General features: G+C 37.3%; 1 long non-coding RNA gene across 5 annotated transcripts in view; it reads left to right on the top strand.

Annotated features, from left to right (window-relative positions):
- Positions 1-16,363, top strand: part of LOC112648667 (uncharacterized) — a 39,523-nt gene that overhangs the window by 3,994 nt on the left and 19,166 nt on the right. For all 5 annotated transcript variants that reach the window (XR_003129191.3, XR_003129192.3, XR_004817622.2 and 2 more), the window contains one exon: positions 13,437-13,644. This is a non-coding gene — a long non-coding RNA (uncharacterized LOC112648667). The remainder of the gene's footprint in view (positions 1-13,436; positions 13,645-16,363) is intronic.

The raw sequence follows: 16,363 nt of genomic DNA, 5'->3' as shown, positions 1-16,363 counted from the left end.
GATGAAATCTGTCCTTCATGGCCTATGGCAGCCTCTGAGATATTTTAAGCATATTGTGAAAACAACTGCAGGGTGATCTAGTGAACAAGTGTCTCCATTAAAATTGATAGCATCCTTGGGAAAGTTAAGTGTATCATCATTTCTTCTAAACTATGAGTTCCTTAAAACAGACTGAATTTTAGATATTCCTGTATCCTAACAGAACCGGCATTTAAGTGTCTGGTAAATACTGATTTGATACAACCAAATAAATGAACTAATTTTATTGTAAATAACCTTAATCATGTAGTTTATGTAATCAAATTTATAACTTCCTCCTAGTACTTTATCTGCTCAGAAGTTATTAAAGAAATTTGTGTTTTGATGATCAGGGTGGAGAGAAGAATGAATTTCTAAAAAGGGAAATTTTATTTTTTATTTTTTAAAAGATTTTACTTATTTGAGAGAGATTGAGAGACACAGATAGAGAGAGAGCACACAGGAGCAGAGGGAGAGAGAGAATCCTTGAGCAGACTCCCACTGAGCAAGAAGCCCAACATAGGGCTCAATCCCAGAGTCCCGAGATCATGACCTGAGCAGAAGGCAGACACACTTAACCGACTGAGCCACCCAGGTGCCCCTAAAATGGGTCATCTTAGAAGTGCAGAACCTTAGTAAATCAGGACAATGAGAGGTATCATAAGACCATGAGAGCACAGAACTGACATGTAAGTGATGAAGAAATGATGGGAGAATGCTAATGACGCATTTAACAATTTTATAGAGTTCAGCAGGTCACTATACTCTCTTTCTCTCCATACACATATCACTTAACACCCCATTTACTATAGCACCAAAAAGAATAAAATATTTAAGAATAAAGTTACCGAGGCAGTGAGAGATCTGTATACTGAAAACTATGAGATACTGTTGGCAGAAATTGAAGAAAACACAAATGATGGAAATATCTCCCATATTCATGGATTGGAAGAATATTGCTAGCATGTTCATACTACCCAAAAACAATCTACAGATTCAACATAATCCCTATCAAAATTCCAATAGGATTTTTCACAGAAAAAGAAAAAAAAATCCTAAAATATACATAAAACCACAAAAGACCCCAAATAACCAAAACAGCCTTGAGAAAAAACAAAGCTAAGGGCATCACACTTCTGATCTCAAACTATATTGCAAAGCTATAGTAATTGAAACAGTATGGTACTGGCACAAAAATAGACACATACATTGATGGAACAGAATAGAGAGCTCAGATATAAATCCACGCTACATGGTCAACCTATCTTTGACCATGATGCCAAAAATAAACAATTGGGAAAGGATTGTCTCTTCAATAAAAGGCTTTGGGCAAACTGGATATCCACATGCAAAAGAATAAAATTGTATCATCATCTTACATCATATATAAAAATTAATTTGGTATGGATTGAAAACTTAAGTGTGAGAACTAAAACTATAAAATTCCTGTAAGAAAACATAGTGGATGAGCTCTTTGAGATTGATCTTGACAATGACTTTTTGGATATAACACCAAAAGCATAGGCCATGCAAGCAGAAATTAGAAATTTGGGACCACATTAAACTAAAAACTTCTGCACAGCAAAGGAAACCATCAACAAAGTGAAAAGGCAACCTGTGGAATAGTTGAAAATATCTGCAAGCCACGTATCTGATAAGATGTTAATACCCAAAATATAAAAGGAAGTCATACAACTCAATAGCAAAACCAATAATCAATAATCCAATTTAAAAATGGGCAAAGGGCCGGGATCCCTGGGTGGCACAGCGGTTTAGCGCCTGCCTTTGGCCCAGGGCGTGATCCTGGAGACCCAGGATGGAATCCCACGTCGGGCTCCCAGTGCATGGAGCCTGCTTCTCCCTCAGCCTATGTCTCTGCCTCCTTTCTCTCTCTCTCTCTCTCTCTCTCTCACTGTGTGCCTATCATAAATAAATAAAATAAAATAAAAAATTAAAAAAAAACAAGAGAAAAGTGGGCAAAGGGCCTAAATAGACGTTATTCCAAAGAAGACATACAGTGGCCAATAGGTATATGAAAAGATACTCAACATTAGTTATCATCAATGCCGATCAAAACCACAATAATATATCCCCTCACATCTGTCATAATGGTTATTATCAAAAATACAAGAGATAATAAGTGTTGTTTGAAGATGTGGAGAAAAAGAAATCCTTGTACACTGTTGGTGGAAATGTAAACTGGTGCAGCCACTAGGAAAACAGTAGGAAGGCTCCTCAAAAAATTAAAAATAGTACCACCATATAATCCAGTAAAACCATATATAGGAATATATCCAAAGGAAATGAAATCAGTATCTCAAAAGGTATCTGCACTCCTATGTTCACTGAAGTATTATTCATAATAGCCAAGACATGGAAACAATCTAAGAGTTCATCAGTGGATGAATGAAGTGAGGAAAATGTGATACATTTGTGACAACATGAATGAATCTGGAGGCTATTTTACTGAGTGAAATAAGCCAGACACAGAAAGATAAATTCTGTATGATCTCACTTATATGTGGAATCTAACAAAGTTGAACTCATGGAACCAGAAAGTAGAACAGTGGCTGCCTGGGGCTAGAGGGTGAGGGGGAAATGGGGAAATACTGGTCAAAGGGCAGAAACTTTCAGTTATAAGATAAATAAGTTTTTGGGATCTGTGTGACATGATAACTGTAGTTAATAACACCGTTTTTGCTAAGAGAGTACATTTTAGGTCTTATCACCAAAATAACTATCTATATGAGGTTATGGATGTGTATATATATATATATATATATATATATATATATATATATATATATAGAGAGAGAGAGAGAGAGAGAGGTGTTTATATATAGAGAGAGATTAATCATATATATTCATCATAGATATATATCTATATATATTCATCATATATATATATTCATCACATTATACACCAAAAAAATCATGTCATGCAACAATTTTTATCAGTTATAACTCTACACAGCTAGAAAAAGAAGTAAAATTCTTCCTGCTCCCCTCTGATGTAAGTGTTCTCACGCTGTAGATGACAGCACAAGAGAAGAAAATTAAGGAAATGTAAGAACAGGATGATTTAGGAAGAGCCAGGTAAATAAAGAAAAGAAGTTGCTTGCTATCCAGGGCCCTTCACTTAAATGTGCTTTATGCTTCTTAAAGTCTGAAAATGTTAAATATCAATTTTAGTGATGGCCAGCAGATATGTGTTAGGAATTTATGACTCATTAAAGACTATGGGATTCTACAGGAGCACCTGGGTGACTCAGATGGTTAAGTGTCTGCCTTTGGCTCTGGTCACGATCTCCAGGTCCTGGGATAGAGACCCATGTCAGGCTCCAGGCTCAGGGAGGAGTCTGCTTCTCACTTTCCCTCTGCGTTTTCTCCCTGCTCAGGCTGTCTCTCTCTGTCTCAAAGGAATAAATAAAATCTTTTTTAAAAAAGACTATAGGATTCTTTAAGTATAGGATCACTGCATTATGTGACTAGTGCCACATGTTTTCCCTCTTCATTTTTAATTTAATATAGTTATAAGTTTACATTTTAAATGTACATTCTGAAAAAGTTCCCAGAAATGGATAACACTTCTCCAGTTTTCTGTGCTTGGTCTTTATATGATGCATAGATGTAAGTAAGTGCACACTGTAGGCAAGAGAGTAGCATCAACTCAAGTAACTGTCTTTAAATAAATGAACATTTTGAAGGAAGGCTTTGACTTTGACAAGCCAATATTGAACTTAAGTAGACAAAGAGAAGAGATTAAATAAGTGTGAAGAATTATGAAGACATGACCATACATGTCTCTTATAAAACTGTTCCAAGTAATATACTTTACAGACAATATTCAGATTCTGTGTAGTCATAATATTTTAAATCATTCAACACATAATTTTTGAGCACCTATGTGCCAGGCCTTGTTCTAGATACTTGGAATATATCAATGAACTATTACATTCCTTCTTTCATTGTTGATATTGGTCATTTGTATCTTTTCTCTTTTTTCTTAGTTAGCCTGGCTAGAGATTTATTGATTTTACTGATTTCTTTAAAGAAATACTTTTTGATTTCATTACTTTTCTCTATTCCTTTCCTGTTTTCAATTTTATTTATTTCTGTTCTAATTTTTATTATTTATTTTCTTCTGATTGCTTGAGGTTTAAAATTACCCTTTGGTTTCCTAAAGTGGAAGCTTAGATTATTGATTCTAGATCTTCTTTTCTAATGCATGTATTTAATGTTATGAACTTCCCTCTAAATAACTTTTGCTCATCCCATGAATTTTGATAAGCTGTATTTTCATTTATTTCAAAATATTTTCACATTTCTCTTGAGATTTCTTTTTTGACACATGTTATTTGGAAGTGTGGTGTTCAATGTCCAAATTTCTAGAGGTTTTATAGTTATCTTTCAGTTATTTATTTTTAGCTTCATTGTATTGTAGTCTGAAAATATAATTTGTATGATTTCTATACTTTCAAATTTGTAAAGATGTGTTTTATAGTCCATAATGTGACCTATTTTGGTGTCTGTTTATTCAAGTTTGAAAAGAATGTGTATTCTGCTGTTACTGGATGGAACAGTTTATAAATGTCAACTAGATTAAGTTAATTGACAATTTTTTTCAGGTTGATTGTACCCTTACTGAGTTTCTGCTGTACTACTGACTAAAAGAGTATACTAAGGTCTTTAACTATAATAGTGGATTTCTCTGTTTCTCCTTTTAGTTCTCAGTTTTTGTCTCATGTATTTTAATACTCTATGTTAAGTGCATACATATTAAGAATTGTTATGTCTTCTTGGAAAATGGACTCCTTTATCATTGTAATGCCTTCTTCATCTCTGATAATCGTCCTTTTTCTGATTCTTCTTTAAAATCATATTTCTACTTCAGCTTTCTTTTAATGAGTTTCAGCGTATCTTTCTCTAACTTTTGTTTTTAACCTATATGTGGGTTTTTAAAATTATTTATTTATTTTAGAGAGAAAGTATTAACGGGAGGAAGGCAGAGGGAGAGGAAGAGAGAAAAAAAGAGAGAGAGAAGCAGACTCCCTGCCAAGCACAGAGCCCAATGCGGGGCTGGATCTCATGACTCTGAGATCATGACATAAACCAAAATCAAGTGTCCAATGCTCAACCTCTTGAGCCATGCAGGCATCCCTAATCTGTATGTGTTTTTATATTTAAAGTGGTTTCTTATAAATGACATATGGTTGGGTCTTGTTTTTTATTCACTCTGATAATCTCTGTACTTTGTTATATTTAGACCACTCCTATTTAAAGTGGCTATTGGGATGCCTGGGTGGCTCAGCAGTTGAGCATCTGCCTTGGCTCAGGGTGTGATCCCAGGTTCAGGGATTGTGTCCCACATCGGGCTCCCTGCGAGGAGCCTGCTTCTCCCTCTCCCTATGTCTCAGTCTCTCTTTCATGTGTCTTTCATGAATAAATAAAATCTTTAAAAAAATAAATAAGTGACTATTGATATAATTAGATTAATATCTACCATGTTTTTAGCTATTTTCAATCCATTGCATTTATTCTTTACTTTTTTCTCCTTTGTCTGCCTTTTCTGATTTTAATTAATAATTTTATATTACCTATTTTATCTCCTCTCAGGATAGCAGTCATATTTCTTTAATAAAAAATGTTAGTGGTTTCCCTAGAGTTTACAATGTACATTTTTAACTAATCTAAAGCTGATTTCATGTAGTATAGGTACCTTATAATACAGTATTCCTGGTTCTTTCCTCCTGACCTTTCTGACATTACTTTCATTCATTTCACTTATCCATATGTGTAATCACCCAATATATTGTTACTATTATTATCTCATACAGTCTAAAGTTTAGTTTTTAATAAATTAAGAATAAGAACAAAAGATTATGTTTTAATTTCATTTATTCCTTCTCTGACATTCTTCCCTTATGTAAATCTGAGTTTCTGAACTGTATCATTTTCCTTCTCCCTGAAGAATTTCTTTTAACATTTCTTGCAGGGCAGAACATTAAAACATTTCTTGTTTGCAGTGAAATCCCTCAGGTTTTCTTTTTCTTTTTTTTTTTCTTTTGTTTTCTTTTCTTTCTTTCTTTCTTTCTTTTTTTTTTTTTTTTTTTTTTAGGTTTTCTTTTTCTGAGAAAATCTTTATCCTTCACTTGTGATGGATAATTTTGCTGAATATAGAATTCTAGGTAGGTTTTTTCTGTCAATATTTTAAACATTTCACTCCACCCTCCTCTTGTTTGCATGGTTTCTGACAAGAGTCTGATGTAATTCTTCTTCTTGTTCCTCTATAGGTCACTTCTTCCCAACTGGCTTCTTTCAAGATTTTAAAATTTGTTTTTGGTTTTCTGGAGCTTTTAATATGACATGACTAGATAGAGATTTTTTTTTTAAAGATTTTATTCAGGAGAGACATAGAGAGAGCAAGGCAGAGACATAGGCAGAGGGAGAAGCAGGCTCCCTGCAGGGACCCCAATGCGGACTCCATCCCAGGATCCTGGGATCACGACTGGAGCCAAAGGCAGATACTCAGTTGCTGAGCCACCCAAGTACCCAAGAGAATTTTTTGATATTTATCCTCTTTGATATTCTCTAAATTTTCTGGATCTGTGGTTTGCTGTCAGTCATTAATTTTAGAAAGTTCTTGGGACATTGTTACTTTAAATATTTCTTCTGTCCCATCGTTTCCCTCTTTTCCTTTTGGTATTCCAGTTACATGTGTGTTATACCTTTTGTTGCACAGTTCTTGGATGTTCTGTTCTTCTTTTAATTCTTTTTTCTTTTTGCATTTCATTTTTGGTGGTTTCCATTGACTGATATTCAAGATTACTGGTTCTTTCTTCTGCCACGTCAAGTGTCCTGATGATCCCGTCAAAGGCAGTCTTCATTTCTGTTATAGTAATTTGACTTCTGGCATTTCCCTTTGATTATTTCGTAGAGTTTCCATATTTCATAGACTGTTCAGGTATGTTGTCCTAAACTTTCTACAAGAGCCCTTAAACATATTGATTGTAGTTAAATTCCCATCCTGATAATTCTAATATTTGTGTTTATCTGGCTTTGGTTGTGCTGCTTTGTCTCTTTAGACCATGTTTTTTCTTGTCTTTTAGGATGACTTGTATATTTCTGTTGTTGTTGAAAGCTGGATATGGTGTATTATGAGGTAAATAGGACTTTAGTGTGAGACTTTATATTAATCTGGTTAGGAGATGGGCTGGTTTAGTATTTTCTGTAGCTGCAGGTGCCATAGGGTTCAAATTCCTCCAGTGTTCCTCCTTTTCTCTCTCCAGACTTCGGGCTTCCATAAGAACTCATTTTCAGAGAGACTGTCATACCACTTCTTTAGCTGTAATTCAGCGTTATATTATACTAGAGACCTATTGGTAATTGGTATGGTGGTAAGGTATGGAAGAAGAGAATCATTGTATAATCTTATGATTAAACTCAATCTTTTAGTAGGCCTGTGTTTGTTAGCCTCCTACTCCATTGTATTTAGGTGAGAAAGAAAGCCTAGAGGGAACTGGAGTTGAGGAAATTCACTGCCCGCACACAAGATAAGGCTCTGTTACTGTGTTTCCCTCAAGACTAGGCCTTTGTTTTGGAAAAGGCTTTAGGCATATTTCACAGTGGGTACTTTCCTTCTCTATCTACAGAACTTTTCCATCTTCCCACACTGAAATTTAGTAATTCATTAAACATTAACTCCCTACTTTTCCCTTCTCTTCAGCCCCTGGCCAATCACCATTCTACTTTCTGACAATAAGTAGTCTTTTGTATCTGGTCCCTATCACTTAGCATAATGTTTTTGAAGTTCATCTATTGTGTAGTATGCATAAGTATTTCATTCCTTTTGTTGTTGTTGTTAGAGAGAGTGATTGATCTCACCACTCTGAGATCTTGACCTGAGTTGGACGCTTAACCAACTGAGCCACCCAGGTGCCCCTATTTATGCACCCAGTTGATGAAACATTTGTGTTGTTTCTGCTTTTGACTGTCATAGTTAATGTTGCTATGTAAATCTTTGTTCAAGTCTTTGTGTGGACATGTTTTCATTTTTCTTGGTTAGATTTCTAAGTGGAATTTTTGAGTTTTATGTAATTTTTAAGAAACTGCCTATCTGTTTTCGAAAGTGGCTGTGCTGTGTTGCATTTCTACCAGTAACGTGAGAATTCCAATCCATTTACATCCTTACCAGTACTTGGTATTTTCTGCTTTTTTAAATTATAACTTCCTCAAGGGTGTATAGTGGTATCTCATTTGGTATTAATTTTCATTTTCCTAATGACTAATGATGTTAGGCAGTTTTCGTATATCTATTAACCATTAGTATGTCCTTTTTGGTGAAATGTCTATTCAAGTATTTGGCCCATTTTTAAATCGGGTTATTTGTTTTATTATTGAGTTGTAAGGATTTCTTATGTATTCTAGGTACAAGTCTTTTATCAAGTATGTGATTTATAAATATTTTTTCCCACTCTGTGGCTTATGTAATCTCACTTTTGGTTCTAGGCTTTTCCTCTGTTTTTCTTCATTAATCCACCCACAAGCTTAGCCTTCAGATGGTTTGTAAATTATCATTACCTTTGACCTAATAAGGAAATTTTCTTTAAAAAAAAAAAAGATTTATTAATTTATTTATTTATGAGAGAGAGAGAGAGAGAGAGAGGCAGAGACACAGGAGGAGGGAGAAGCAGGCTCCATGCCGGGAGCCTGATGTGGGACTCGATCCCGGGACCCCAGGATCGCGCCCTGGGCGAAAGGCAGGCGCCAAACCGCTGAGCCACCCAGGGATCCCCTAATAAGGAAATTTTCAAGGGAGAATTTAACTCCAGCAACTCCTACCTCTGGAGGCAATCTCTGTAGCCCTTCTTACAGGGGGTACCTGTTACAACCTGATGCAGGGTTCTTTTATAAAATGATGATATTTGTACATAGAAGACAATTAAGCAGACTATGAAACCAAACCAGCAGTGATGGGTTGGCATATATTAAGAGGCACTTAAACTAATCTTGATGAGTAAGTTGAATATCAGAGGCAGAAATGGGGGTGAAAGCATTCTAGGCATAGGGACTAGTATGTACAAATTTATGGAAGCTGAGGCTGTTAGAGAATGTCAACAGCGCAAGATGTGTTCTAGAATAGTGTGGGATGTATAGTGAAACAAACCTGGAAAATCAGGTAGAGCGGAGATGTAAAGATCCTTCAATACCATCCTTTAGAGGTCTGTTGATCATCTCAGTGGTCCCAACATTGCTAGGTCACCTGAGGGAATGGTTCTCAAACTTTTGTATCATCCAACAATCACTACTTTATGAAAATATTTCAATGTTCCTCTTAATAGTAATCAAATTCTAATGTTTAGGAAGATATTAATGAGTTCATAGGTACTATATTTGTTATTTATGATTAATTTGAAAGGCATTACATATGCAACATAGTGTGGCTGATAGTACATTTGTAACTGTATTTTTAAGATAGTCTTAAAAATATAGTAATGGAAATTTTTGAATGGAATTTTTGAGTGGAATTTTTGTATGATAGATAATTTGTCAGATTGTCTATGAAGTGGGCTCACTTTTTAAGACATTGATGGTCTTCTCTTCCCATATTTTGTTCAAGAGCATTTCAGATGTATCATTACATCTCTATTAGATTTACATTAGCTAGTTACATCTTATATTCATGATGTCTTATAAATCATTGTTTTAAAAGGTGGCCTACTTTGAGACTTTGTATAGGTATATTTCTGGTTTTTTGTTTGTTTGTTTGTTTGTTTGTTTTGAGGAAAGAGGGAACTCCTGCTAGTGATAGAAGTAGTAGTATGATCCTCCTCTCTTATGATGCTGGGCAGTGGTATTGATGCAGCTCCCCATCAGCCATGCAGTCACCAGGGTAAACAACCAATACACTTACTCATTCTGTACCCACACAACCACTCTATTTCTTGCTTTCAGTTTGGTATTCAATAAATCACATGAAATAGATGACACTTTATTATAAAACAGGCTTTGTGTTAGATTATTTTGCCCAACTGCAGACTAATGTAAGTGTTCTGAGCATGTTTAAGGTAGGTTACTTTCAGCTATAATGTTTAGTGGGTTAGGTGTATTAAATGTATTTTCGACTTAAAATATTTTCAACTTATGATGGGTTTATTGGGATGTAACCCAATCAATTGTTGAATAATATAAATTTGAGAATGCTTAGTGTGTACATGGTTTGTAAAGCCATGGGACTTGGTGAAGGAACGTTCAGTGAAGCAGGAAAAAGAAGATCAGAGAAGTAAGCCTCAGGGTGTTCCAACATGTAGCTGTCAGGAAGAAGAGGATGGACCACAAACAAGACCCAGGGGTGACTAGTGAGATACAGAGAAGCCAGAGGGAGTTGGAGTCCACTGTGTCACATGCAGCTGACAGGTACGATACAATGAGGTTCGAGAGCCACTGTTTTAACAGCAGTTAGGAGGAATGCTGGGATCCAAAACAAAATGAGGAGAGTGAGAAGAGACGGAAGTTGTGATAGCAAGGAGCTTTGCTCTACAGGAAAGGGAGAAATGGGATGTAGAGGTTCAAGCAGAAGAGGATTTGTCATGAATCTAAATGAAGCTCACATTTCAGGGATTCTTATCTGCACAGACTCCTTCTTTCGCCCACGGAGGGGCCCCAATAATGTGTTTATGTGGAAAGATGGTTTTATAAAATTTCCAAAATAGAATGTTTTAATGACAATAACCCAGTGTCTCCTTCTATTCCAACTTCCCTCCACTGTTCTCTGCCTTTAGTTAGCTGTAGACACTACTGGAATTTGACTAAAGGAGAGTTAAAAATACATTTAATTTGGGTTAATATTTCATTTTAATTCTGAACAACAAAGAATATTTTCAAGTATAATAAAAATAATTACACTGAATTGAGAATCATTTTCGTTTTTCTCTGGCACTTAAATCTGGAAGACCTTGAGGGAAAGAAAATAAAATTACCTGTCCAAGTCTAGAGTACTATGAAAACAGAAGTGCCAAGAATTGTGGCAAATTTCTAGTCCCTAAGTTATAAACCAATGCGGTTATTCTTGGCTATAGTTTAGATGTGTTTATATTTTAATATTTTGAAGACTATGTAGTCATGTGAAGCAAAATACATTTGAGAAAGAATGGAGGAGTTTTAAAAAATGAAATGCAATGAGATACTAAGGAACATGACTTAGCAAAATACTTATCCTTTACAGTAGATGCCTACTCTATCCCACAACCAAACCTCTTTAGTAAACATAGCAAAATAAAATTAGCAAAGAGGTTTTATTTCCATTAGAATTTTTAAGACTTTTCTGAAATAACTAGACAGCCATAATCTTGCTAATATTGAATAGAACCAGTCAGTGGCCAACCAGTATCTCTGTAAATATGGTACTGTATGAACACTGCAATTTAACTATGACATGATGCATGTTAAATAGTAATAATCATGACACTTCTGTTTATTTCCTGAGATCTCTAAATGACTTTTTATAAACTGCTGGATTTTTAAACAACCCTTTCCTAGTATAATACACAGATATGTGGTCATTTGGCCTCTCCAAGGAGAACACGGAGGACACAGAATCTGTCACTTTCACAGGAAGCCCATATTTTTGTTGCTTACTCAGTATCAACATTATAGCGAAGAGCTCGGTGATTACAAACATGGAGTAGAACCTCTAACTTTAGAAGCACTGTTCCCAAACTCACTCTCCTCATTTTTACTCTCCTCTCATTTCCCCTGGTTCTCACCTTTTGTTCTTGGCAGATAATCCCTGCACCTTTTGGGGCACTCATTTAAAAGAGCAACATAAAGTGAACACCCCTTCTTCCAAGTGAGCATCGGTGAGAAAATGCATTCATGGAATCATGATTGCCACGATAGGAGCAAGAAATTAAAACACCTGCATTGCTGATGAATCCCATTTAAATTAATTTTGAAATTAACCTCCATCTGGCAGTGGTGGGCTGCTTTTCCAAAGTGGTACCAGACTTCTTCATCTGTAGGACACACATGGATTCTCCATAGCCTTACCTAGGTTATTACTTTTGACATCTCTTTTTTTAGGATCCCATGCACGCATTATTGAAAACACTTTCAAACCCACAGCTTTTTCCATTGTCAGAATGTCTTTCATTATTTTCATTATAAAACAGCCATTTTTGCAGTAGTCAGACAAAAGCATAACCTCTTTCTTTTAGATTTTTTTTACTTTATTATGTTTTTCATCAGGAAAAAATGAAATCTACATTTCAAATCTATATTGGAGTAGATTATAGGTAACACAGGAGGAATGGATTTTTTTGTCTCCATTACTCCAAAGAATGAAAATTCTGTCACTCATTTACCCTCTTTAGGTAATGTGAAGGTTCTTTGACTGTAATAATTTTGAAGTAATCATACCTCTCTTCCATTTCTTAGAAGTAAATACTTGACTTTTATAGTGGTCATTTTTGTTTTATACTTTTACTACTTATTTTTTTAAAGATTTTATTTATTTACTCATGAGAGACACAGAGATAGAGAGGCAGAGACACAGGCAGAGGGAGAAGCAGGCTCCTTGCAGGGAGCCCAATATGGGACTTGATCCTGGGACTTCAGGATCACGCCCTGGGCCAAAGGCAGATGCTTAACTGCCAAGCCACCCAGGCATCCCTTTTACTACTTATGTATATAGAATTAAATGGTATAGTTTGCTTTTGAACAAACAGGATTGTATTGATATATTTTTGTGTGTCGTAGTTCTTTTACTGAAAATTACATTCATAAGATTCATTGAAATTGTTGCTTGTGGTTCTGGTTTATTAATTTTCATTCCTATATTATCACAAGTATCTAGCAGTTGCCATATTGGAAAATGCAGCTCTACAGAATTGCTGGGTCATAGTGTGTGCATATCTTTGACTTTAAAGGACAATCTCAAAACAAGCAAAGGGGTTGTACCAATTCAAACTCTCACCAGCAATTTATGAGCCATTATCTATTGAATTTTAACTTAAACCTTTCTATTTTTAATTTCTAAAATATATCTTTATGTTTTTTCAAGTCATAAAATTTAAAATTTTATGCAAATTCATTTTATTCTCTATATCTGATAATTCCAATATCTGAAATCATTAGGACTCTTAATCTGATGTTTCTTGTTGCTGCTCTCACTCGTGGTTGTTTTATGTCTTTGGTGATTTTTAAAATAACGTGTTTAATTTGTAATAACGTTAATTTCCAACAGTAAATATTTTATATATTTTATCTGAGAGTGATCTGTCACTAAGTGTTCCATTAACTGCTTATGCCCTACTGTGTTTCTTGGGGTTACTACAGGATAAAAATTATGTGTTTGGCATTAGAGTCGACAAATATTAAGAATAATTCTTATGCTATATTCTTATGCTTTTTTTGTTGAGGGAGGTCATTGAAAGGACAGGACTACTGGTTGAATGGTGAGCTGGGCCCTGGCAGCTGGAGGCTGCCACCCTTCCCTGTCCTTGGAATGTGTGTTCTACTTGCCTTTCCTGCTCCCAGCAGCTGCCCAAGGACACAGCCTTGAAAGAGTGATGTGGTATTGAGATGATCTGGATGGTAAACACCACTGAACCCAGCTGAGGCCTCCATGTAAGCTTACAAGATTTCATGGGTGGATGCAGGTATCCACTAATCATGCAGCAGCCCAAGATAAGCCTTGTATGAAAGTTCCCTTTGTTTATTAAACCTGCCACCTACCAATCTGGAGTGGCCTCTTCAGTCTCTCCCTGCTTTCAAAATGAGGAGGCCATTACACCTGGGAAGCTCCTGAGGAGCCTACGAACCACCGTATTTATATTTCTCAAATTTCCTACAATCAACACACAATGCTTTTAAAACCATGAAATAGGGGCAGCCTGGGTGGCTCAGTGGTTTGGTGCCGCCTTCAGCCTAGGGTGTGATCCTGGAGACCCAGGATGGAGTCCCACGTCGGGCTCCCTGCATGGAGCCTGCTTCTCCCTCTGCCTGTGCCTCTGTCTCTCTCTGTGTCTCTCATGAATAAATAAGTAAAAATCTTTAAAAAAAATAAAGCCATGAAATAATGTTAAAATAACCATGGAACCAAAACATTCGCCAGCCACAGGAAAACTCAATTAGTAAAATCTCATTGTACATTGTGAGGTGGGATTTCAGGCCACTTCTCAGAAGGCTACTTACTGAAGATTAAGTATCCTTTTCTCTGTGGTTTTCTATTCCACACTGTGTATAACTCTGTCAGTGCAAGGCCTTAACAGGGAAGGCTTTTGTTTAGAGTTAATTTTTAAAATACTGCTTCTACCATAGGCCAGGGATTCCTACTTATCTGGGACCACTTTAGCTTCCACTTAGGATCCCTGGTTTAAGGGACGCCTGGGTGTCTCAGGGGTTGAGCATCTGCCTTTGGCTCAGGGCGTGATCCTTGGATTGAGTCCCAGGGTCCAATCCTGCATTGGGCTCTCTGCAGGGAGCCTGCTTCTCTCTCTGCATATGTCTCTGCCTCTTGCTGTGGGTCTCTCATGAATAAATAAATAAAATCTTAAAAAAGATTCTCTGGCTTAGGCTAGAGTCCTTTCTACCATGAGGCATATCCAGATCTTTTAAAGTAGATTGGAAGGAATGACTTTGGGTATGAAATAGTTTATACCTAACGAAAGGAGACCATTGTGAAAAGAAAATTTTAGGGTGGGGAAGAGTTACAAGAGTTAGTTACAAGAGTTGGAGATAAGAACAGATCTTTAGGCTTGCATAATTTCTCACTATGGGCACAGTCTTTGGCCCACAGCCTCTTAGTCAAGCACAGGACAGGGGCAAGAACTTCTAGCTGTTTCTGTGCAAGCGCTATGTCTTTAAGTGCTGACCTAGAGTTCAAGGTCTACTCTTTTCAGCACTCCCCTAACACCACAGGTAGGTCCTCTAGGAGTTTTGGCATCCTGCAGGGAGTAATGCAGTTTGATATTTTTTTAAAAAGGGGAGGGCTCTGAGTAGGAGAAAATGGAACTGTTATCAAACCGATGAATATGCTCAGGGGTTTTAAGTATTTCAGTATTAAATCTTTTTTTTTTTTAATTTTTAAAGATGTTATTTATTCATGAGAGAGAGAGAAAGGGAGAGAGAGAGAGAGAGGAGGCAGAGACACAGGCAGAGGGAAGGGCAGGCTCCATGCAGGGAACCTGATGTGGGACTCCATCCTGGGACCCCAGGATCACGCCCTGGGCCGAAGGCAGGCGCACAACCGCTGAGCCACCCAGGGGTCCCAGTATTAAACAGTTTTTGCTAACATTTCAGCATTTGCCCCCTTCAATTCACTTATTTTAAAAAAAGGTCTTTAAAATTCAGTAATGAGAAATGATTTCGGAGTGCTTTCCAGCAGTCCACACGGATGGCCCAAGACGTTTTAAACGTCCTCGACAGCAGGGGCGCCCTTCACAGCACAGGACCTTCACCGAGGGTTCCCCTCACGCTCTGGTTTTCGAAGCAGCAGTTTCAAAACACCGTCCCGTGCAGCACGCTGCCCTTTCTCCCGAAGTCCCTGAGCCTGAGCCTACGCCTGCGCCTGCGCCTGCACTGGGGCGGCGGGAACCCGGAGCCAGGCACATCCCTTCCCCCCAGTGCCCGAGGGCCGGCCGAGCTGCGGGGGCGCCTGCCGTGCACCCACGCCCCGTCCCCGGCCGCCCCGCTCGCCTGCACCCCGCCATTCTAGGACTGCCCCGCCGTGCATCCATCTGGCAGCTGCCGTGCCCTGCCTGGCAGGCTCCCTCTCCAGAGCTCCGTTTTCTGAGCGAAGTCTCTTAGCTCAGGCTCCTCTATCACTGCGGTCTCACTCCTGCAGACCCGATGGGGGTACTGGGGCGAAGTGACCATTAATTTGCAATGTTGGATGGGATTCAGAATCCCAAAGCAGCTTCTCCACTTTACAGATGCATGATCTTGGGTGGTTATGCTTTTTAAAGCCACCTTTGTAATACGGACACACATTCTGTTAATAGTGACCTCAGATGGACCTCAGCCAGTTAACCGACTGAGCCACCCAGGTGCCCCAAGGCTTTCTAATTCTTAATGGAAAAAAGGTTAATGGCACCTGACACATCTATGAGCATCTAGGTTATCCTTTTAACTTACTACCCATTTTTAAATTCCTTGGGAGCAGGAATCATGACTTTTTCATCCTTGCATCCCCAGAAGAGCTTTCCAAAATATAAATTAAAAATAAAGGGAGGTGTTTAAAAGCTTAGGATTGTTTTCATTTTGATTATTTAAAAAATGTTAAGTGCCATTTTGAGATTCATAGCTACATGTTAACTGTAAATAGAAGGACTAAGGAACTATTTTC

This window comes from Canis lupus, chromosome 7, assembly GCF_003254725.2.
Source record: "Canis lupus dingo isolate Sandy chromosome 7, ASM325472v2, whole genome shotgun sequence".
In the NCBI taxonomy this organism is placed as follows: domain Eukaryota; kingdom Metazoa; phylum Chordata; class Mammalia; order Carnivora; family Canidae; genus Canis; species Canis lupus.
Note: the sequence above shows the minus strand (reverse complement) of the source record. Positions and strands in the feature narration are given on the sequence as shown.